The 25,595-nt window shown below is 40.3% G+C and overlaps 1 protein-coding gene across 39 annotated transcripts in view; it reads left to right on the top strand.

The window, feature by feature from the left end:
• The first annotated feature begins 22,174 nt into the window (after nt 1-22,174).
• USP26 (ubiquitin specific peptidase 26) overlaps nt 22,175-25,595 on the top strand; it is a 64,932-nt gene continuing 61,511 nt past the window's right edge. For 25 of the 39 annotated variants that reach the window (XM_058536773.1, XM_058536760.1, XM_058536752.1 and 22 more), the window contains exon 1: nt 22,175-22,403. The gene's annotated coding sequence lies outside the window, so the exon portion shown is untranslated. Of the gene's footprint in view, nt 22,404-23,849; nt 23,974-25,339; nt 25,427-25,595 lie in introns of all 39 variants that reach the window. The other 14 variants (XM_058536763.1, XM_058536756.1, XM_058536740.1 and 11 more) reach the window with 3 other exon arrangements.

Genomic DNA, 25,595 nt, shown 5'->3' with positions numbered 1-25,595 from the left:
CATGAGAGAGGCCCCAAAATTTGCATTTCTAACACGTTTTCAGATAATGCTGGTGCTGCTGGTCTGGGGACCACACTTTTGGAACTATCTGCCCAGGTTAAAAGGCTTCAGTCCATCGGGGAAATTCATCAGATCACTAACCTTCTAGATGGTGAGAATGGCCTGGCTGCAATTTACCTTTCTTGCTAGGAAATTTGCTGAGGTTTCAAGGATAATATGTGGCCTGGCCTTACTTTGCTACTATGAGCCAGGCCGACCTGCTTGCTAGTGGTTGTGATCCAGGGATGTGAAGGTCTTGATGTGTCCACCTGGGATTTGCTGGGTCTTTCTCAGTGAATGGGACCTGTTCTGGGTTTCTGGCTTTGCCGGGATCAATTGTGATATTCAAGATGACCACCCCACCCCTGCCCAGGTTTTTGTAGTTTTTATGTATAGAGTGTTCCCAAAGGGAGTTATTAAATTGAATCCACTGATAATCACAGGTGAACCTGGCCTTTATTACGTATTACCCTGCTGAAAGCCACACAATCACCTGTGCCCCTGGTCTTTTTTCTCTGTAGTTTCAGAACCTCTAGACTTCTCTTTCTATAGTTCTCTGAATTCTGAAATAAAACATCTTTTGGAGGAAAGCTGCCTTTCTGTGACTCTTCTTGCAGAAACAGGTCAATTTCTGGGAGCATCTCTCTGCGATGTGATTTTGAACTTGTGAATTTCCTTGAGCGTGTCTCCTCTCAATGTCTTACTGAAGTGAGTCTTGCACCTGAGCTCTTTTCTGCCTTCTTGAACTAGAAGCTTATGGTGATGCCACTCTGCTTAAGTTGATTCTAATCAAGCCCTTCAATGTGAAACTGGGCAAAAAACTTTGCCAGTTGGTCTTTGAAAGGGCCAGGTTTATAAATAATTGGTGTACGTTGTTATATACAAAGTTGATCATCCACTGATTCTAAAAGCACAGCGTATTTTTGAGGTTTGGAGCAGGGTAAGTGAAGGAGTTTACTCTGGTAAAGACCCTGTTTTCTTTAAAGGGTATGTCAACTGTCTTTTGATATGTAAGAAACTATCCCAAAATAAGTGACTTAAAACAGTTTAGCTCAAAATGACCTGGGCTGGCAATTGGGCAGAGCTCAGGTAGTGGTTCTTCTGGTCTTGATTGGGTTTTCTCCTAGAACAGTGGTCTGGGCCAGCCCCGTGGCTTAGCGGTTAAGTGCGCACGTGCTCCGCTACTGGCAGCCCGGGTTCAGATCCTGGGCACGCACCTACGCATCGCTTGTCCGGCCATGCTGAGGCTGCGTCCCACATATAGCAACTAGCAGGACGTGCAACTATGACATACAACTACCTACTGGGGCTTTGGGGGAAAAAAAGGAGGAGGATTGGCAATAGATGTTAGCTCAGAGCTGGTCTTCCTCAGCAAAAAGAGGAGGATTAGCATGGATGTTAACTCAGGCCTGCTCTTCCTCACAAAAAAAAAAAAAGAACAGTGGTCAGTTGCTGGGTCAGCTGCAGGCTGGCTGGTCTAAGATGATTTGCCTCAGCTGGAACGGCATGACTCTGTTCTGTGGTCTCGCATCCTCCAGCAAGCTAATCTGGGCTGGTCACATGGCAACTGAGAATGTTCCAAGACAAGGAGAAGTGGGCAGAGTCTTTTGAGGCCTAGTCTCTGAACTGACACACTCCCATTTTGCCATGTTCTATTGGCTAAAGCAAGGCACATCCCAGCCCATATTCAAGGGGTGTAAAAATAGACTGTATGTCTTGGTGGGAGGAACTAAAGTCACATTGCAAGAGAATAAGGAAATTTTTTACATGAGGTGGTCATTTTTGCAACCAGCTGCAAAGAGCCACCTCAGGGTCCTAGAACATGCTGGTCTCTTTTCCTGGAACTCTCTTTTCTTCACTCTTCCCATGGCTGGTTTTTCTCATCTTTCAGATCTCAGCTTATTATCTTTTCTGAGAGGTCTTCCTACCAGCCTGCCCTGTTATTCTTTATCTAAAATCCATGTTTTTCTTTTTTCAAGTACTTATCTCATTTTGTAGTTGTATTATTTATGTGTTTATTGATTGCTCTTGATTATAGGACTAGAACAAAAGTTCCATAAAGTCAGGGCATGTTTCTTTTTACCGTTGTATCAGTAGTATTTAGCCTAGTGCCTAACACATGATAGGCCCTCAATAAATATATGTCCAATGAATGAAGTGAATGAAAGAGGCAGGTGATATAGTCTATCTAATTGAGAAAAAGATTGAGCATTTCAGAAGCGTGTAGAAAGGCTGGCCTGGCCTCTGTGATAAGGAGAATGTAGAAAAGAATCAAAGAAGATCATATAAAAAGGTCCAGTGAGCTCTCATCACCTGTATAATGTCCTTAAAGGAGTCCTGATAAAGTGCTCTTTAGCCAAGTTGGTCTTTCATACATGACATTAAAGTATATTCGGGCTTGGAAAGGACCTTGAAATCTAAGACGACTTATTTCCAACCAAGAATCAGGGCATGTGGTTCACCAAAGGATCATTTTTCTGATTCATGATTGTGTTAAAATAAGAGCACTAGACATATAATAGAAATAGAAAATTTTTATATGTTTAACAAATCACTATCACTGTAGGAATAAAATGATGAGAAATAAGGACTTTTTCTGAAAAGGGGCGTATATGATTGCCATGCTTCAAGGCCACCTAGAGCCTAGAATTTCAGCATCGGGGTATCAATCCTTTAAGTCTTGAGGCTTTTGGTGCTCAAGCCACTGCAAATCTACAATTTTCCTGAGGACCAATCCTGATCCCAGCCCTACCATTCTGGACTCCCCATTTTAGGGGAATGGTTCTTAACTAGGCTGATTTTGCTCCCCAGGGATTTTGGCGATATCTATGCACATTTTTTGTTGTCACAATTGGGGGAATGCTACTAGCATACAGCAGGGTAGAGGCCAGAGGTACTGCTAAACATCCTATAATGCACAGGACACCACCCGCAACAAAAATTAGCCAGCCCCTTCATTGCAGCATTGTTTACAATAGCCAAGATGTGGAAACAACCTAAGTGTCCATCAATAGGTGAATAAAGAAAATGTTGTACATTTATATACAATAGAATATTATTCAGCCATAAAAAAGAAGGAAATTCTGCCATTTGCAACAATGTGGGTGGACCTTGAGGGCATTATGCTAAATGAAGCAAGTCAAACAGAGAAGGACAAATATTATATGTTCTTATTATATGTGGAATCTAAAAGAAACAAACTCATAGAAACAGAGATCAGATTTGTGGTTGCCAGAGGTGAGGGAGGGGGGATTGGAGGATGGGGGAATTAGGTGAAGCTGTTCAAAAGGTACAAACTTTCAGTTATCAGATGAATAAGCTCTGGGGGATGTAATGTACAGCATGGTGACTGTAGTTAATGCCATATTGTATACTTGAAATTTGCTAAGAGAGTACATTTTAAAATTTTTCATCACAAGAAAAAAAATGTAACTATATGAGGTGATGGATATTAACTAAACTCATTGTGGTAATCATTTCACTGTATATGTATATCAAGTCATTATGCTGTACACCTTAAACTTACACAATGTTATATGTCAATTGTATCTCAATAAAACCAGAAAACAAAACAAAAAACAACAACAACAAATGAATTAGCCAGCCCCAAATGTCAATGGTGCCAAAGCTGAAAAACCCTGCTGTCGAGGAAAAGACCTAGAATGAAGCGCATCAGTGGGTATGAAGAAGGGAATTCTGACACAAGCTACCATATGGATGAACCTTGAAGATATTATGCTAAATGAAATAAGGTAATCACAAAAGGACAAATACTATATGATTCCACTTATATGAGGTACCTAGAATAGTCAAATTCATAGAGACAGAAAGAATTATAGTTGCCAAAGGCTGAGGGGAGAGGAAGATGAGGAGTTATTGTTTAATGGGTACAGAGTTTCAGTTTTGGAAGATAAAAAAGAAGTTCTGGAAATGGACAGTGGTGATAGTTGCATAACAGTGTGAATACACTCAATGTCACTGACTTGTACACTTAAAAATATTTGTAAAAAATGAGCAAAGTATCTGAATATACACTTATCCAAAAAAAATACACAAGTGGCCAAGAAACACATAAAAGACACTCAACATAATTAGTCATTATGGAAGTGCATACAAAGCCATAATGAGATACAAGTTCACACCAAATAGGATGGCTAAAATCAGAAACAGACAAAAACAAATGTTGACAAGGATATGGAGAAAGTGAAACCCTCATACCTTGCTGCTGGGATTGTAAAATTGTATAGCCATTTAAAAAAATAATCTGGCAGTTCCTCACAAAGTTAAGCATATAGCTACCATATGACCTAGCAGTTCCCCTCCTTGGTATATACACAAAATAATTGAAAACATATATCTACACAACCTGTATGTGAAGGTTTTATAACAGCATTATTCCTAATAGCCAAAAAAATGGAAGCAACCTAAATGCTCATCAGCTGATAAATGGATAATCAAAACACAGTGTATGCAGACAGTGGATTATTTGCCATAAAAAGGAATGAAGTACTGATACATGATACAATATGGATGAATATTGAAAACATTATGCTAAGTGGAAGAAGCCAGTCGAAAAGACCACATATTGTATGATTCCATTTATATGAAATTTCCAGTATAGGCAAATCTTAGAGTCACAAAATAGACTAGTGTTTGCCAGGGCCTGGCTAGAAAGGGAAAGGGGGACTGACTGCTAACAGGTAAAGGGTTTGTTTTGGGAGTGATGAAAATATTCTAAAATTAAATAGTGATGATTGTTTCATAATTTGGTAATATGCTAAAAAACACTGAAATGTAGACTCTGAATGGGTGAATTTTGTGGAATGTCCACTAGATCTTAATAAAGCTGTTATAAAACAGTAATAGACAATATTGTTAAAAAAAAAACCTAGAAAAAAGTACAATTCAGAATCCAGAGTTGATATTGTCACATTCCCACTTTCTGTTGGAAGAAATTTAATGTAGATTACAACATTGATAAATAAAGTTAGCCATTGATAATTTGTGTCCGAATTCTAGCACAGATTGTGGAATGGGAAAAATAAAAGTGGGAAGATTTACCTCAAATTAAGAAAAGCATTTATGTATATAGTCAGAAACAAAAAGTTCAATGTCAGAAGTGCAAGCAGACAATTGCAGATGGGAAAATTATAACATAATGTGTGATGACTTGAAAGATGGTGAAAAACATCTCATCCCTATTGCACTTGTAAATTTTACGATGTCTTTAAATGTTATCCAGAAGTTATGAAATATATTAAAAAGGGCATGTTTTGTAAAGCCAACTCCAACTTTGTCACAGGCATAGCCAACAGATCTTATTAGGGCAGCCCAAACTAGAAGAGGAATACATTATCCTATTTCATGCCTAGATTCATTCGTCTTGAATGCGAAAAGGAATGGACTTGGCGTTCTAGTCCTTACACCCACTAGAAAATTAGCCCTTGATGTGGAAACTGAATGTTCTAAGTATTCACCTGAAGGCCTTAAAAGTGTTTATATGTATGGTTATGGAAACAGAGAAGGAAAAAATTAACACTTTACCAGAGGCGTAGAAATTAGCATTGAAACTCCTGAGAGACTGGGTGATGATCCTGAAAGTAAATGAATAACTGTCAATCTGAAAGCCTAACCTACTTGATCTTATTTGAAGTCGATAAGATGCTAGACATGGGACTTAAATCTGGGATAATGAAAATTTTATTAGATGTACGCCCAGACAGACGGACTCTTATGAGAAGTGCATTTTGGCCAGACACTCTCCATTGACTTGTGCAATCTTATTTCAAAATATATATATATATATATATACACACACACATACATACACTTTGGATCTAGTTGCAATCATCACAATGAAACAAAATATAGTTGTTACCACAGATGAAGGTAAATAATCTTTTGTCCAAATACTCCTAGAAAGCATGTCTCCCAAATACAAAGTCATCATGTTTGTCATTTAGTGCAGTGTGGGCTGAACCAGATTTCAAGAGGGCCAGAACTAGGGTAAGGTGAATGAAGGCAAGTCTTGCAAGCGATGGGTTGGATCCTATATTTAGTTAAAATTTTGACATTTTGTCCATCATTTTTTTTTGCATTAATTTTGATATTTTAGCAGTATTGCATTCAAATAGTATTTATCTTGATTACTGAGGTTTTGGCATCCCCTCAAATTTTGTGCCTGAGGTGAATGCCTCGCTTGCGCCACCCTTGTCTCCATCTTGTTTCAGACTTTTGTGTTAGGAAACTTTAGTCACCTCCTGCTCAATGCCACACTACCTTTTTTTGTGTGTGTGTGAGAAAGATCAGCCCTGAGCTAACATCCATGCTAATCCTCCTCTTTTTGCTGAGGAAGACTGGCCCTGGGCTAATATCTGTGCCCATCTTCCTCCGCTTTGTATGGGACGCCACCACAGCATGGCCTGACAAGCGGTGCATCGGTGCATGCCCAGGATCCGAACCTGGGCTGCCAGCAGCTGAGTGCACACACTTAACCACTAGGCCACGGGGCCGGCCCCAATGCCACACTATCTTCAGCTTTGATTCTGAGCTCACTTCCAGACATTGTATTCTAGAGAAGTTACAAAAAAAGTGGAGGAAGTGGTGGCAAGAGCAAAGCTCTATTGGTCTGCGGCCCTCAGCTCTGTGAGGAGGGCTGGAGGCAGAGTGAGTAGATGGTGCCTGAACGCTGTTTTCCGCAGATAGCATCTATTTCCAGTGCTCATGGATAGGGGAGGTTCTGCTACATACTGAATCTTGTGAATGGTCTAAGACTAGTGTTCACATTCACTAATATTAATACTCAGTGTTGGGGCTTTTTTTTTTTTAAATTGTTTCTGTTCTCCCACCACTGAAAGAATTGTAAATTGTTTGCCTCAGAGAGCCAGAGGTCTTATTAGAGATTATTTTTAGCCCCTCATTTTACAGACAAGGAAACCAAGGCCCAAAATGGAGTGGGCACTTATTTCATAACACGAGGGTGGAACAACAGCACAGGTCTCCTGATTTCCAGATCAGCTTCCGTACTGCACTGCCTCTGCTTTGTTGAACATCTTTCTAAAACCTATTTATGCACTTTTTAATTAAAAAAAAAAAACTTGGGAAACAATCACTAAGGTTACATTTTTATGTTTGAGAAGCAGTAGTGTGAGGTAGTCAAGATCCACTGGCCTGAGAATGAAACAGACCTAGGTTCTCTCCTGGCTCTGGCCATTACTAGTTATGTCTCCTTGGAAAGCTTTCATCAAGCCTCTGAGCTTCTGTTTCTGCATTTTTAATGGAGTAATAATAGGACTTACCTCATGGGGGTAGTTGTGAGGATAAAGTGAGTTAGTGCACATACAGTGCCGCAAACATAACACTTGCTCAATAAGATGCAGCTGTGATGATGATGGTGCTGATCATGGGGCTATTTGAGCCAGGCTATATCTCTTTGCCAGCCAGCGGGCTATTCGGAGGACCTTGGTGCTGGGATGGCACTCAGTAGTCTATGAAAGCAACTCGTCAATCCTCCTCAAAGCTCCCTGGCACGTTGAAACTGCTACTCCCGGGCTCTGCTTCTTCCAAGCTCCCACACCATGTTCACTGCTGGCACAACCATTTTAAAGTCTTACACAGCATATTTTATTTTATTTTATTTTTTTCAATTATTTTATTGAGGTCATAATGGTTTATAACACTGTGTAATTTCAGGTGTACATTATTATTTATCAGTTTCTGTATAGACTGCATCGTGCTCAACACCAATAGTCTAATTTTTGTCTGTAACCATACATATGTGCCCCTTTGCCCCTTTCGCACACCGCTTAACCCCCTTCCCCTCTGGTAACCATTAATCTGTTCTCTTTATCCATGTGTTTGTTTATCTTCCACATATGAGTGAAATCATGCAGTGTTTGTCTTTCTCTGTCTGGCTTATTTCACTTAACATTATACCCTCAAGGTCCATCCATGTTGTTGCAAATGGGACTATTTTGTCTTTATTATGGCTGAGTAGTATTCCATTGTATATATATATATCACATCTTCTTTATCCATTCATCAGTTGATGGGCACTTGGGTTGCTTCCATGTCTTGGCTATTGTGAATAAAAAGTCTTACACAGCGTATTTTAATAGAAAGAACCAAAACATTTCTCTTTCAAATCTCTTTCTCTCACCTTCCCTTTCCTCATATCCGTACCCATCCCCCATTCCCCTGCCAATATACACTTCTGTATGTCCTAGGCACTCCCCGCACAATGGAATTGGGGCTACCAGAGCCTCAGGCTTTTCCCTGTGAAAAGAATTAGAGAAGTGATTTTCATTCTTGAACATTACATTTGACTCTTCTCCCTCTACCTCAGATAGTAAGTCCTCAGACATTGACAATCAGTGTCAATCTCTGTTTGTCTCTGTGTCTCATTCTCTCATTAAAGAGGATGACAAGTAGAAGCCAAGTATTTGAAATGCCAAATACCTGCCCTTTCTAAATATTCTCACAAAAAGAAAAACAAAACACTATATGAGGAGACACCTTTTTAGAGGACTTTTAAGATTCCCTTGGTGGGGATTCTCAAAGCAAGATTTCTATACAGGAAAACACTGCAGCCATAGTAGAGAATTACCAGCTGGAAAAGGAGGAGAAACCCAAATGGCCTTTGCCACTCCTTTCTAGGGTTATTGGAACCCAGCAAAACTGCTGGAAATAATTAGTGACATCTATATGTATGAATAAGCAACTTGATAATGTGGAACACATTTTCCCTTCAAATTTTTCATGGCACTTATTATTTCATTTTAGTAGAAGATAATGTGACAGTGTGGTATCAGTGGACAATGGTGTCACTTGGATCCCAGTTTGCCTTAATGAGATTCATTGTATTCCGGCAATACCTGTGCTGGGGAAGGAATAGAAAGAAACGGAATGGAAGCAAAAAGCTAATTTGACTCTAATAATTTATTCATAGAAATCAGGTAAAGAGTCACTATAGTGACAAATGTTAAAGAAGAGAAGGACAATGGGGCATTGCACATCTGTCCCGAGGCAGGGCGAGCATCCTCATACCTGGCTTCCAAGAGTCTTTCAAAGATTGGATGGTTTTCTTCTCAAACTCTCTCCAAATTGGAGGCTAGTCAACTAGAAAGAGGCTAGGTCTCTTTCTCTCTGCTTCTGACTGTCTGTCTGTCCTTGTCTGCCTATGTCTCCCTCCTTCCTTTTCTCCCTCCATCTCCTCCCTCAAGGCCTATGTTGTTGCTTGTGCCTGTATTTCCAGTGTGTATTTCACTCGCAGGCAGCCATGCGATATTATCCAGGCCTACTTATTCATCCTACCTTTGGGAGAGGGGAGCGAGTTGGGGCAGAGAGAGTGCACAGACAGATTTTCTTTGTGGTTTATCACAACTGTCCATGTGGCTTCAGTTGACTGCTGGAAACAATGAGTCTTCAGTGCGTGGCACCCTGCAAAACAGCAGAGGGCTGGCTTCAGAAAGCCGTTCGCTGTTCTCTGTGGGCTTTGGAAACATGCAAAGAAAATACCAAGCCACAAGGCCAAATCCATGACTAGGAATATTAAAGGGGTTTAAGGCAGCAGCAGCAGCAGCATAGCTGGAGTACAAATTCTGTCTAGAATTTGTCTCTGACATCAACAGGAGAGAAATACTATAAACTACTTTTCTGGCTGGCAAGGAGTCTAGAAATGTATCTTAAAATATGCCAGTGGTTTTTAAAGCAGATTTTGATTTCTTCTTGTTCTCCAAAGCATACAGAGCAACACCAAAATGAGAGTTTCTATTCTGCAGAAGCCCGCTATAATGGGCTTTTATTAAAATGTCTTGTTTTATGTGGTTCCTTTAGTTCCCAGTGTCTGCGCCCATGGAAATTGGATAGATCAAAAGCACTAACGGTTGTATAAATACCAGGTGACCTCCTCCTTGGTATTTCATATGTTCTTGATTTGATGAGTGAGTGCTCCCCTGCTAGTGATCATTAACAAAGAAACCTTTCAGAGAACCCCAGCGTGCTCACTGTGGCTATATTTATCCCTGGCTGCCTCTGCAGGTTTTTCCAATGGTTGTTTTGGTTTAATAGAGCTGCACTATGATTGTTGGTGGGAATGTAAAATGGCACAGCCACTATGGAAAACAGTATGAAGGTTCCCCCAAAATTTAAAAATAGAATTTCCATGTGATCCAGCAATCCAACTTCTGGGGATATACCCAAAGGAATTGAAAGCAGAATCTCAAAGAGATATTTGCACACCTATGTTCATTGCAGCACTATTCACAATAGCCAAGAGGTAAAGCAACTCAAATGTCCACTGATGGATGAATGAATGGATAAACAAAATGTGATATTTGCATCAAATGGAAAATTATTCAGCCTTATGAAAGAAGGAAATCCTGTTACATGCTACAATATGGATGAAACTTCAGGACAATATGCTAAGTGAAATAAGCCAGTCAGAAAAAGAGAAATACCGTATGATTCCACTTGTATGAGATACCTAAAGTAGTCAAACTCGTAGAAACAGAAAGTAGAAGAATGGTTTCCAGTGGTTGGGGGAGGGGCAAATGGGGAGTTGTTTAATGGATTTAGAGTTTCAGATTTGCAAGATGAAAATTTCTGAAGATCTGTTGCACAACAATGTGTACATACTTAACACTACACAACTGTACAATTAAAATGGATAAGATGGTAAATTTAACATGTGGTTAAACTGTGGTTTTTACCACAATTGCAATTTTTAAATCTATTAAAAATAAAAATAGAGCTGCACTATGAGTTTATGTTTTTGTGTGGGTCTTAGTGTTGGTTTTGTTTTAAAGACTCCTGCAGTGTGCTATCATCGTGTTAGCAGGAACGTTAGAAGATGGGCTCTGCCCAAGGTGCTGATTGGGTTGATGGTGGGAGTAGCTCCTTAAGGTATTTGCACTCTGTTCCTATGTCCCTGAGTCAGGTGTGGCCTGGCAGATAGCTTCTTCGTGTGCTTTCTGAAGACCTGGCTTTCAGAAAATTCAGGCAAAAGGTGTGCATAGAAATTACCCCAAAGCTGCCAAACTGTTCTGATTTCCAACAGTGGCATATAGCACCATGAATAGCATCAGGGCTTGCAAAGTTGGGGTTCCATTTCCCTCTTCTCTGCTAGTGTGCACTAGAGCAGCTCTGCACACTACTCTCTTCTCTTTTTACTCTGTGTTTTGTTCTAGAGAAAGAAGGGGAGGTTTATTATGTTTCTGCTTTTCAACTATGTATTTGCCTGAAAGAGGCCTGGGTCTATATCTCACGGAGAATGTGGTAAGTAATGTTAAATGCAAGTAAGGCCTTTGTGGCTTTCCTCACCATGATATTAGTTCCTTAAAATGATTTGAAATAGTTATACTCCTTCACTCCATTGGATCTTCAACCTCAATTTAGGAAACCAGAAACTGCTTCTCTCTCTCCTGCTCTTTCTCCTTTTCTGCAATATCCTTCCTTTCTTCATTTTAATTTTTTTTCTTTTCTTTTTCTCTCTCCATATGATTTTTTTTCCTCTATTTTTCTTTTTTTTTGGTGTATCTCCTTTCATTCTTTCTCTTTTTTCTTTTTTCTCTCTATCTCTCCTTTTCTCTCCTCTCTCTCTCCTTTTATCATCTCCATTACCTTTTTATCTACTCCCCTTCCCAGTCTCTTCTCCCCTTTCCCCTTCCCTCTCTTATCCTCTCTTCTCCCCTCTCCCTTTAAATTTAGGAATCTTAAAGGAGCCTTGGAGAGGAGTGAAACGGCCACTGAACTAGCACCCATTGTATCCATTGGAGGGAGATACGCTGCCCAGGTGTTGTGCTTCCTTCTTAGTGGCAGGAGGTACAAATGATTTATCCTTTACTTTGGAGGGAATATCCTGGCATGCCACAAACCACTGGACATTTAAAAACTTAATTGAAGTGGCATGTTCTCTGAATCTTCATTCTTACCCTCTGGATATGCATATGTCTTCCCAAGGCCTCCAATGCACTTGCTACTTCTTGCTTACCTGGTTCAATTAACGTGATGTCATCACTACAATAGACTAACGTGATGTTCTGAGGAATGTCCAGATCCCTTTGGACTATATTAAGACAGAGGGCTTGAAAGTTAATACAGCCTTGGGGCAAGATCATAAATGCATTCTATTGTCTTGTTGGTTCCATGTGAATGTGAAATATATCTGGTAATCTTTCCTGATGGGATGGAAAAGAACTTATTTTCCAGATCTCAGTGACCACATACCACAAACCTGAGGCTGTGTTAATTTACTCTAGAAAAGATACTATATCTATCACAGCAGATACAATTAGGGCTACTACTTGGTTGAGTTTGCAGTAATCTACTGTCATTCTTCAGGATCTGTCTGGTGTTTGTAGTGTCCAGTCTGGTGAATTAAAATGAGGATATGATCGGAACAACCACCTCTACATCATTTAGCTGTCTAAGGGTGGCATGATCTCTGCCATTCATCCAGAGAATTTTCATTTATCATACTTCTGAGGGTTAGAAGACAGTTTCAGTAGTGCATGTTATCTTATAAGACAAAGGCCTCTTCATTGTCTGCGAGCAAGAGAGGGGGGCACTAGGTTTTCGCAGGGAGGAGTGGGCTACTTCTGATGGACTGGAGGGTTCAGAGGAATCTGGAGAGTCAAAATTTTTGAGTACATCAACCCAGATTCACCCGCCCAAGTCTTAGGGCCCCACTCTTTCCTAATCAGGGCCCCAGCCGCAGCATTCCAGACCTGCTGGGGATGAGGATTCAACCTTCTCTGGAGATCTGCTACTCATAATTCAGTCTCAGGCCTGATATTAAGCTGCTTTTCACATTGGAAGGTGCAAAACACAAAATCTTCGGCCCCTTAATGTGAGTTAATTTAATTATAGTATCTCTCTCCCTGGTAGCATGATTTAGAATAGCATGAGAATGCTGAATTTAAGATTGATGGAAATGAATACTCAAAGTAGGGACAAGGATAAAGAAGGAGGAGGCAATAGAGGGGATGGTGGACAGAAAGAACACATGAGAAAAACTTCACAAACTTGGCAATTTTTTGTTCTGTTGCAGGGTTAGACTCCGTCTACAGCTGTGTGCTAATGAGCTAGACTGTCACAAAGCTCCTGCCTTGATGGGTGAAGAAACACCAATCTGCAGCCCTGTCAGGGGCCCTGTAGGAGATGAAGCTTTGTTTGCTGAGCAATCTGGTAGCAAGGTAACTCGTACCTTCCATACTAGAATTCTTGGCCTGATGACCTGAGTGAGTTGTAAGTACAGTAAGTGGTCCCTGACTCTAGTGCCATCATGACGAATCATTTACCTTGGGTTACATTTTTTTTCATTTTCATATATGAATAATTATGCTAGAACTCTGAAGAAAGCAAGTCTGAGCGCTGTTGTGGACAAGTGAGTATCTCAAAAAACTTTCTTGAAACTGCACATCAGAAAGAAAATGGCCAAGGTGATAAATTTCTCACTAGATTACAGAAAGGGCTGGAGACCACCATGAATTTTAATACCAAGTGATCAAGTAGCCTTATTGTCTGACCTCTGATAGGGGTATGTATGGGTAACAGAAAGGATATGTTTATGCCATGGTTTGTTGTTGTTGTTCCAATCAAGAACATAATATACCTACTTAACTATTTATGATGTCCATCCTACCAGCTCAACTATTTCTCAGTCTTCTCCTGGACCACTAGAATAGTCTCCTAATCAGTCTTCCTGTCATCAGTCTCATCCCTCTTGAATCTTTCCTGCCAACTTCCCCAGATAAATGTTTCTGTATCACAAACTTGACAATGTCATTCCTGTCCTTAAATCCCATTTGCCTACAGGATAAAGTTCCTTGACATGTCTGACCTGGATCTCCATGTTTTGACCCCTACCAATAGCTCACATTTTTATTGAGCACATACTATGTGCCAGTAGCACACTAACTGCTTTATGAGCATCATTTAATTTTAAGCTTCATAACAACCCTAAGAAGTGAGTATAATTATTACTACTATTTTACAGATGGGAAAACTGAGCCATAGAATCCTTAATCTCCTTGCCCAATGTCACAAGACCAAGAATTGGCAGACTTGGAATCTGAACCCAGATCTCCCTGATGCCAAAGCCCATAGCCATAACCCCCACACTTATACTTGCTGTCTCTCCAGCTTCATTTCCTGCTGTGTCTGCCCCCACTTTGCCCTCTAACAACACCAAACTGCCTAGTTTTCTCCCATACCCTATGCCTTATGTCTTTGCTCACACTGTCATGTAAGTGGCTTTTTTGTGTGTGTGTGAGGAAGATCAGCCCTGAGCTAACATCCAGTGCCAATCCTCCTCTTTTTTACTGAGGAAGACTGGCCCTGGGCTAACATCCGTGCCCATCTTCCTCTACTTTATATGGGACACCACCACAGCATGGCTTGACAAGCGCCGCGTCGGTGTGCGATCAGGATCTGAACCTGTGAACCCTGAGCCGCTGAAGCGGAGCACGCACACTTAACCGCTGCACCACTTGACTGGCTGCAAGCTTTTTTTTTTTTTAACGGAGAAAGATTGGCCCTGAGCTAACATCTGTTGCCAAACCTCCTCCTTTTGCTTGAGGAAGATTGTCCCTGAGCTAACATCTGTGCCAATCCTCCTCTATTTTGTATGTGGGACACTGCCATAGCATGGCTTGATGTGCGGTGTGTAGGTCCATGACTGGGATCCCAACCCTCAAGCCCTGGGCCACCGAAGTTGAGCATGCGAACTCAGCCACTACACCACTGGGCCAGTGCCTATGTAGCTTTTTGTCTTCCCACTTGACTGTGAAATTCTTTCAATCAGAAACCATTGTCTTATTCACCCTTAAATCTATATTAGTTATCTATTGCCGCATAGCAACATTACCACAAAATAGCCACTTAATGGAACACACATGTATTATCTCACAGTTTCTGTGGGCCAGGAGTCTGGGCATAGCTTAGCAGAACGCTCTGCTTCGTCTTACAAGACTGCAGTCAAGGTGTCACCCGGGACTTCTGTTTTACCTGTGGTTTGATCCGGAAAGGATTTGCTTCCAAGTTCATGTAGTTGTTGACAGGATTAAGTTCCTGTAGGCTGCCAGACTGAGGGCCTCAGTTTCCTGTTGGTTGTCAGCCAGAGGCAATCGTCAGCTCCTTTTCCATATAGCAGCTCCTAGCATAGTAGTTTTCCTCTTCAAATCCAACAAGGGAAAGCACCTCTCTTAGCAATATGAGCATTAAAATCTTATGTAACATAATCATGTATACATAATCACGCACATTCTGTCACCCTTCCTGGATTCTGTTAGTTAGAAGCAGTCACAGGTCTTGCCAACATTTGAGGGGAGGAGGTCACACAGAGGTTTGAACACGAGGAGGTGGGGATCATGGGGGCCACAGTATCTCACCATCCAGACTTAGAGCTACCATATCGCACAACTTCCTGGAGTTGTACATGATGACAATCCTTTACTAGGTGCTCAGTAAATGTTTACTGGCTGAAAGCATAAATAAACCAGAGTTAGGCCAGCTTAGGAACGAAATTAATCGTGGTGTAGCATTATAGAAAGAGTTTAGCATGAGAATCCGGAGTTGCATCTGTCTGGGTCTCAGTTTCCTTCTCTGTAAAATGAGTGGCATAAACCAGCTGATGTCTAAGGTCTGTTTCATCTTTAAAATTCTGAAATTCTAAGTCATCTGTTTCTTTCCATCTTTATCCATCCCTAAATGCTTCATGACATAATAATAGCTAATGTTTACATAGCATTTACTTGTGCCAGATATTGTTCTAAATGATTTATATGTTTTAGATTCTCACAACAACACTATGGGGTAGGTCCTTTTATTTTTCCCATTATATGGATGAGGCAGATGAGATTCAGAGAGTTAAGTAACATCAGTCTGGCCCCAGAGTGTGTTCAGTAACCCCTATGTAGTACTGTCTTTCTAAAAGAGAGAGACAGAAGAGAGAGTAAAGGAGAGGAAACTAATTTTCAAGGCTTAACTGGTTATATTTAGAATTTCCTTTTCTTTCAAGGTTCATATTTGAGGTTTAAGTACATGGGTCTAGGGAAAAAAAGACCAGACAACTATTGCAGCTCTTTCTCAAACCTGGCATCTCCCCAGAGCGTGAAAGGCGTATTGGTAGAACCAAAGCTCAGCACAGCCAGCAAGGAGCAGTGGGAGGGAGAATACTGAAAAGCTCTAACAAGGAATTAGAAGACTCAATGTGGAATTCCTCCCCCCTCTCTTGCCCCAGGCAGTGACTGGCAGGCACCATCTCCCTTACATCCATTCTTTATCTGCCTTGGCTGGACAATGCCCCTTCCATGTTTGGAATTTCCAAGTAGAAAGACAAGTAGTAGGGGTCAGGCTGGTATGGATGGTGGGAGGGAGTTGGGTGAGAAAGGCAGTGAAGCAGAACATGCCCGAGAGTGACAGTTTCTTATTCATTAAATTATCAACTCCCTCACAGAACAGACGGAATCAAAGTAAATCCTTATTAGGCCTGAACTGGACTGGCTTAGTCCTGACACTTTGCTCTATAAGTCATTCTTTTATTTCTCTACCAGGTATAATCCCATATCAAAGAGCAAGGTGTATTCTGACTTTTTATTACTTTCCCGTGAAGTGGTAGGTTCTGGTACACAGAAAGATATAGGGCTAAATCATGGATTGTGATCTCTCAACCCTTTTCTATCTAAATTAAATAGCAAATCAGAATCATGGCAACCTGCCTACTTTGTTCCACCCTTGGAAAATACATTTTCACTTTTATGGAACAGAATCAACACTTTAATGGAGAGAAATAAAAATTTATGTCTTTAATGGTCACCTGGGAGAGAATGAAAACTCTGTCAACCTCCTTGACCCAGCCTGCAGACACAAAAGAGGGTGTGTAGGCTGGCAATGCATTCCGGCAGCACCCTGGGGTTTGGGGGACAGGGGTTGGGCTCTGGGGCCCCACCTCCATTGAGTTATCAATGGTGCCTGGGTGAATCACCTCTGAGAGGCAAGGTAACTTGCTGCAGCAAGTTACCTTGTTTGTGAATATGAGGTTTCTGAATATGCTCTCTGCTTTTTCTTCTCATGTCAAAATAGCTTGCGGGTTTACATTTAATGGGGGAAAATAAAGTGCAATGGAAAGTCCTATTTGGATGGATCACTAGAAGGTTTTAATGATAGAGAATTCAGAAATTCCAACCTAGCATAATGGTTAAGTCACATAATGGTTAGGAATGTGGACTCTCAAGCTAGAGAGTCCGGATTCAAGTGTGGATGCCGCCATTCACTAGCGATGTGACCATGGGCAAGTCACTCAACCTCTCTGTGCCCCAGTTTTCCATCTGTATTCTGAAGATAATAACAGTACCTACACCCATAGGGTTGTTATGAGGATTAAGTGAGTTAAAATTTGTAGTGTTTAGAATAGTGCCTGGCACATAATAAGCAGTATGTAAGTATAAAAGAAATAAACTAACATTTATTCACTGCCTGCTAGATCTTATGATGTAGATTTTTTCTTTTGTTCCACGCAACTACACTGAAATGTAGGTATTGTTATCACCCATTTGCCGATATGGAAATTGAGCCTCAGACAGGTTACATGACTTCCCCAAGGTCACACAGCTTGTATGTTTCAGACCAAGATTCAAAATCAAGTGTGCCTCATTCAAAAGTGAAGACTCCTTCCAACACACCCCAATAGCTTTCCCTTTGTAGTTCCGTGAGATTTTACTCCCCACTGTCTTGAAGGATGTGGACCTTGAACAAGCTTCTCCTGATACTAGCATTTCCAGTTCCCCTGGAGCAGTGGCTGCAGGGACCTCCAGCTGCCACATAGCTCAGAATAGGTTAGTCTCTGGTTTTTTTACTTCTCATTTTAGGGACATGCTTCTGGAAAGCTCTAAGTTCCCATCATAGACACACATAAATGAATTCACTATATGCTTTCTTATCCCATAAAAGAACTTGGGTAGTTGAATCTGATCTGATATCTTCTCAGAGAAACCATATTGTCTTCCTCAAGCAGATTACATTTAATTACAGGCTCATCAGAGCTTTTATCAATTTTGCTAGCCAGCTTGCTATCCAGCAACCTATATAATCCCCGCTGCTGCTCCTCACTCCCAACTTTCATTGTAGACCTATGAATCCTTACTTATCTTAGACATCAGAAATTGGGACCCCTACTCTGGGCCCTGAACTTTAGAGAACCCCTCTCTGGCCCCCCTCAGACACCACCTCTCCTAATGGTATAAGGCTTCTGTGCGGCCACTCTTTGAGTAGCCAGAGTATAGTGGATGTAGCAGGGGTTTTGGAGTTGGACATGCCTAAATTTTAAGACCAACTTCATCTATTTGATAGCTGTGGATAGTTGGGCAAGTTCACCTAATCTCTCTGGCCCTCAGTTTCCTCAACTGGAGAATGGAAACAATAAAACAGACTTCAAAGTGTTGTGAAAATTAAATGAGGTGATAAATGTAAAATATTCAGAATGGTACCTGGCACCTAGACACTTCAGGAAACTTGAGCTTCTTTTTACATAACAACCTTCTAGAATCACACACTACACATTTTAACAAACACCATCACAATTTCTCCCTTGAATTCCTTAAAATTCTCAGATGAATATTGCCTAGTCCCATCCCCCTTCATTGATCTACACTGACATAGTTTGTAAATTAGGATCAGAATATCTTGTGCCCTTAGCATATTCTAATCTGGTACATCTATGTGATCTGGTTCAAAATAAAATTTATGGGGGAAATGAGAAGGAAAGCAGCACAGGGGAAAGTAAAAGACACATTTCTTGGGGCCGGTCCCGTGGTGTAGCAGTTAAGTGCAGGCGCTCCGCTGCTGGCAGCTCGGGTTCGGATCCTGGGCGTGCACTGAAGCACCGCTTGTCAAGCCATGCTGTGGCGGCGTCCCATATAAAGTGGAGGAAGATGGGCACGGATATTAGCCCAGGGCCAGTCTTCCTCAGCAAAAAGAGGAGGATTGGCATGGATGTTAGCTGAGGGCTGATCTTCCTCACAAAAAATAAAAATAAAATAATAATAATAGTAATAAAAAGACACATTTCTTGACTGTGGTAGCATACTTTTCCAAAGCTGGCTACAACATTGTCTCCCATCCCACATGCCCTTTTGCAATGTGATCTTGCCATTCCTCCCATTGACAGGCGAATTTGGACTGGCCCTGTGACCTATTTTGACCAACAGAATGTGGCAGAAGTTGACAGTTAAACCTTGAGAGATCTTCAGTTTCTGCCTTCCTGTACGGAACGCTTCTTGGAACCCAGCCGTCATAGTTTGAGAAAGCCCAAGAAGGCTCCTAGAGAGCATCACATGAAGGAAAATCAAGACCCCCAACCAACAGCCTCAGCTCAGCACCCAGCCAGGAGCCAGCACCAATTACCAGGCCTGTGAAGAAGACCGTTTTGGACCTTCCAGCCATCCCAGACACCCAGCCAACACCACATGAAGTAGAAGAACCATCCAATCAATCCACATAAGAAATAATAGATGATGTTGTTTTAAGCCATGAAGATTTAGAGTTGTTATTCAGCACTAGGCAACTGACACTGAAATATTTAGTAATCATGTTGTGTCCATGTACACTATTTACCTGAAAGCATCTTTCAATGATAAAAACACAGGGCGAAGGAAACATATCATATTACCTTGTAACAGATTTGAGAGGAGATCCTCTTAGAAAAATTAATTGCACTTCTGTATTAATAGTATGTAGACCTGTTCTTCATATCTATAGAAGTGAATTTTTTGCTTCTTTATTTTAATGTTTTGAACAGATATGCATAGTGGTCAGTGTGAAGAACATACATCTAGTTCCTAATTCTGTTTTGAATTGTTAACCATTAACAAAAAAGTCTGCTGCTGATAGAGGTGGGTATAATTGAGCTCCCTGTGTGACGTTCATATTGATGGATAGAGACCTGCTGGGGGACAATGTATGCCTTTTTGTGCCATGACTTTGGATGCTATAATTGATTTTCATTATCTTTGCATCAAAATATTATTTCCTGTTCTGTTTTGGGTATGGCTAAGAATATGAGGCCCGTCAAAGAAACATACATACAAGAATCCTAACATAAATGGCATGTGTGAAATGTAATTCTTCCTTTATTCATTCAAAAGTCATTGCCTCCAACTGGTGCCAGGCCCTGCCTTCAAACGCCAAACGAGTTCTCCCTCTCTCAGGGCGCAAGTGTTTTTTTTGGTGTGAAAATTCCAAAACTTTAATATACTGTAGTAAGACTAGATATTTCTTTCTTGCTCCGCCATTCTGGGAGGCCTCAGCTCATGGTTTCATTGTCTTGAATCTATGATTGTGCAAATGTAATCCAGCATCTTGCACAATTAAGGTAAGACCTTCCACAGTGTGCCCAACTAGAAATCATCATTTACACTGAACCCTGTGTTGACCTAGATGAGAAGACTTCTCCTTAACAACAGCATCCACCTGCCTAAAGCTCTAATTCTGCATCCAGCAACTAAGATGCATGAAGGGAAATGGAAATAGTATCTTGTAGACCTACCCTAAATGAATATCTTCTCTTGGAAAACGCAACCCTAATCACCAATTACTGTTCAGTTCATTGTACTTGGATGGGGAAAGTATCTGATCAGAGGTAGCCAGAAGTTTCAATTGCTGCTAACAAATTCTAAATAAGAGTAAATCTGGGGGGGCTGGCCCCGTGATTTAGCAGTTAAGTGCGTGTGCTCCGCTACTGGCGGCCGGGTTCAGATCCCGGGCGTGCACTGACACACAGCTTGTCCAGCCATGCTGAGGCCGCGTCCCACATACAGCAACTAGAAGGATGTGCAACTATGACATACAACTATCTACTGGGGCTTTGGGGAAAAAAGGAGGAGGATTGGCAATAGATGTAGCTCAGGGCCGGTCTTCCTCAGCAAAAAGAGTAGGATTGGCGTGGATGTTAGCTCAGGGCTGATCTTCCTCACAAAAAAAAAAAAATCTAAATAAGAGTAAATTTGTTTTCAAGGCAAAGGAGCAAATGCTCAGTTGATCCATTGTTGCAAATAAATAATTACAAAATTGTACTGGAAAGTAAAGGAGCCACAATGAAAAGGCATTCAAATACTGACCATACTCAGTGCAAGCCCTGGGCCCAACTATTTCTTCATTTGGCCTGTCTCTCTGACCTACTTCTTTTTCTCTAAAGGACATTTTCCCCAAATGACAGTGCTCAAAGAATGGATAAAGCAAGCCCGTGATGCTGGCTATTGCATCTCAATTTCATTTAAACTACAATTCATTATTTTCTTCCTATACTTATTCAAGAACTCATTGTTTATTATTCTTTCATCACTCTGTGATTAGAACAATTTGTATGTGTCCCTTGTACGTTGACCAGATAATGAAATAATCATTTGTGCATCTCTACAGTATTTTACACTTGTTCTTCACAGTCTAATTCACTCTATAAAGCCATTTTATCATTCTCTAACAAGAAGGGGAATCTCTGAGGCATCTGGTCAATGGGGACAGTTCATTTTTTATTTAACAAATATTTATTGGGTACCTACTATGTGCTAGGCACTGAAAAAACAAGAATCCTTGTCCTCATGGAACTTATATGCTAGAGAGGAGGGACAGGCAATAAACAAATAAAGAAGTAAATTCATGGTGTGTAGGAGGGTAAAAAGTACTATAGAAAGGCTAAATAGAGAAGGGGGAAAGGCGTGTTTGGCAGGAGATGGGTGTAATTTTAAGTAGGGTTATTGAGGAATGCCTACTGATATGATGGCATTTGAACAAAGATCTGAAGGATGTGAGGGAGACAATAAGCTATGTGGATACTTGGAAAAGAGCTGTCCAGGAAGGGAGAATAGCAAATACAAAGACCCTGAGGCAGGAGTATGCCTGGGAGTGTTTGAGGAACAATAAAGAAGTCCTGTGTCCGGAATGGAGTGAGAGAGGGGAAGAAGAGTAGGAGATAAGGTCACATAGCTCATGGGCAGGGATACTATTTAGGTTCTTATAGGCCACTCTAAGGGCTTTGTCATTTAGATGAGTGAGAAGCCATTAGATGGTTTAAAGCCAAAGGCTGATTATAATCTTACATTTTAACAGAATCATTGTTGCTGTACTGAGAATTTACTACAGGGCAGTAAGATCAGTAGCAGGGAGACTAATTAGGAAGCTACTGCAATAATCTAGGTGAGAGATGATGGTGGTTTGGACCAAGGTGGTAGCAGTGGATGTGATGAGAAGCAGTGGCATTCTGTATATGTTTTATGGGTAAGAACTGCAGGATTTGCTGACAGATTGGATGGAGGGTGTGAGAGAAAGAGAAGTCAAGGATGACTCCAAGATTTTGGCCTGAGCAACTAACTGTAAGTATGGCGTTAGTATTTGCTAAGACAGGAAGACTGATGTAGGAGCTAGTTTTGGTAAAAAGATAAGGAAGTTCTTTTCGGACATGTTAAGTGTGAGGTGCCTGTTAGCCTCTCAAGAAGAGATATCTAGTAAGCTGTTGGGTATATATGACCAGAGCATAGGGGAGAGATCTGGCCTGGGGAGATATATTATGGAGTCATCATTGTATAGATGGCATTTAAGCCATGAAAGCAGAGATCACTCCAAGGGTAAAGGTGGACAGAAAAGAGACTCAAGGCCTGAGCCCTGTGCACTCTAAGTAAGGGAGAATGAGAAACTAGCAAGGAGTCCAAAACAGTGCAGCTAGTTGCAGCTGTTTGAATGTCACCACCTGTGCATGGACGAAAGTGTTTATGACTAGAGTCTCTTGGTAAATCAAACTGATGCTGTAACAAAGACCCTCTAATGGAAGGGAAATGAAAGAAAGGAAGCGAAATTATTCTTTGTATTTAAAACACTAAAATTATAGAATGTTTGAACTCAAAGGGACCTTAGAGATCATCTAGTTCAACTCCTTCAATGTGAACACGGGAAAACTAAGGTTAAAGTCACAGGGCTGTTGGGGCACAGCTGGAGCTCAAGCTGAGGTCTCTTCACATTCTGGCACGTGCTCTTCAGTAACACAGCTAGTTCCCTCAGAGCACTGTGGGTGAGAATGTTCAGAGATGCAAACTTTGAGTAGGCAACAAATAAAGATTTCTTCTCCGTTTCAAGAGGTGAGGTAAATAAAAGAAATATGACATCAGAGAGGAAGATTACCAGTTGGCGTTTCCATTTCCTTTTTATAAATCTGTTTCTAGCCAATTAATTAAAAAGACCTATGTTTTGCTCTCCAGATATCACATATTAGTGTGTAAAGGCAGGCTTAGTCTTAGAAAAGGTCAGAGCCTGTGTTTCAATGCTACGGTGAGCTACTATTTCCCTCAGAAATTTTGTAATCACTAATTCATTGAGATCTTATGATGTTAAATGGTTTCTAGGTCACCTGATTAGATGACATTGTATGCTAAGAAATCGTCTGTGAATGACAGTGTCAACTTATGCTTGTTGTTTTTTATTTATTTATTTAATTTTGGTGTGAAAAATAAAATAGGGGTTTAGCGTTCACTCCTCTACTCACACCCAATGTTTCGTCTGTTGTCCAAGGAAATCTATTGAATAAACCATGTTTCTCCCTCCCATTTAAAACTCTATAATAATCCATTTGTTCAATGTACACTTGGACCTATTTGTAGAAGTTTTATTATATTGCATTATTTTGTTAGTCTCTTCTTGCTATAGTACTACATAGTTTTTATTACTATATCCTTGTAATGCATTTTAATATCTGATGGTGCTAGGCCCCTCTCAATTCCTTTCTTGCTCAAAATCATTCTGACAATTTCCTCATGCTTATTTTCCAGATGAATTTTGGAGTTATATATTCAAGTTCCAATGTGAAATATTAAATTAATATATTTGTTGGGATTACATGGAATATTTAGATTCATATAATTGATTTTTTTTAACAATTTACACAAGAATAAGGTATGTCTTTTCATTTACTGAGGAGATCTTTTATGGTTAGCAGTAGAGTTTTACAATTTTGTTTTTTTCATATAATCCTTATACATATCTTGTTAAGTTTATTTCTGGGTAATTAATTTTTATTATTACTTTTATAAATTACATTATATTAAATTTATATTAATATAAGTGTTATTGACTTTGTAGTAACAATTCTAACCAATTAACTTAGAAATTATATTACTTCTAATAATTTAAATTACTTCTCTGAGTTTTTAATGATAGTTACTTTATGTGTTGATAATAATTTTCCATCATTCCTTTTTATATATCTTACTTTCTTTTCTTCTCTAAATGCAATGGCTAATGCTTCCAGAACAATGTTAAATAACGGTCAACATAGTATTTTCCTTGCCTTGTTCTTGATTTTAATGGGAAATGCTTCTATTGTTTCAAAATTAACAACATTTTGTTTGACATAGGGTTAAGAAAGTATCTATTTCATATTTTATTAAGCATCAAAAAAATTAGGTATAGGGGCCGGCCTGGTGGCGCAAGCAATTAAGTGCACGCGCTCCGCTGCGGCGGCCTGGGGTTCGCTGGTTCAGATCCCGGGCGTGCACTGATGCACTGCTTGGCAAGCCATGCTGTGGCGGTGTCCCATATGAAGTGGAGGAAGATGGGCACGGATGTTAGCCCAGGGCCAGTCTTCCTCAGCTAAAAAAGAGGAGGATTGGCAGATGTTAGCACAGGGCTGATCTTCCTCACACACACAAAAAAAATTAGGTATAGATAAATTTTATCATTTATCTGTTTTGGTATTCATTGAGATAACCACATGCTGAGTCTTTTTTCCTTTGATTTATTAAGATATTGAAGAATATTAATTTAACACTTAATCTTGAATAGTTCTTTCCTTTCTAGGGAAAAAAAAATTCCACTTGGTTATAATGTGTTAACGTATTCATGTGAAGATGTATTCTATTTGCTAAGAAATTAGAGTTTTTATATCAATATTCAGAGATGGGATATATCTGCATTCTTCTATTTTGTCCTAATTGTCTGGTTTTGGTATAAATATTGTCTTTTTCCTGTCACCCCGCCAACACACACAAACATACATACACTTTTTTAAGTAGATAGTTAATGGAGGGCCTAATTTTTCCCCAAAAAAACCATCTCTCATTTTTCTTTTCTATCTGTAAATATTTGTTTAATAAACGAAAAGGAAAAAGTTTTATGTTTGCCCACTTGAGAAATTCTGGAACAGGTTGCTGGGAGTCGTAAGGTATGAGAAGGTGGTGGGTTTATTTTTCTTTTTACTTTTTGATCCCCTTCACCTATTTCTCCCACCTCCCACCCCAATTTATGCTTGCTCTTTTGACAGTTGTTGATGGAGATGGTTCTGGCTATCTGCCTCCATGAAAATGAATTTCCCTTGGCAAGACCAAGCTGGCATCTTATGTAACATACGGTAAAGTAAACGGGATAGTGCTCTCACTGCCCATCTCCTTTAGAGTAGTGTGTGATTCTAGAATAAGGAGAGATCTTTGATGTTCAGAAATAGAGTTATGGCCTCGCTAGGTCCCAGCATTTAGAGGTCCAGAGCTGAACTGAGCTCAGAAAGGCAATCATATGAGGCC

The sequence above is a fragment of the Diceros bicornis genome, chromosome X (genome assembly GCF_020826845.1).
Source record: "Diceros bicornis minor isolate mBicDic1 chromosome X, mDicBic1.mat.cur, whole genome shotgun sequence".
NCBI classification, from domain to species: Eukaryota; Metazoa; Chordata; class Mammalia; order Perissodactyla; family Rhinocerotidae; genus Diceros; species Diceros bicornis.
This window is presented reverse-complemented; position numbering and strand designations above follow the sequence as displayed.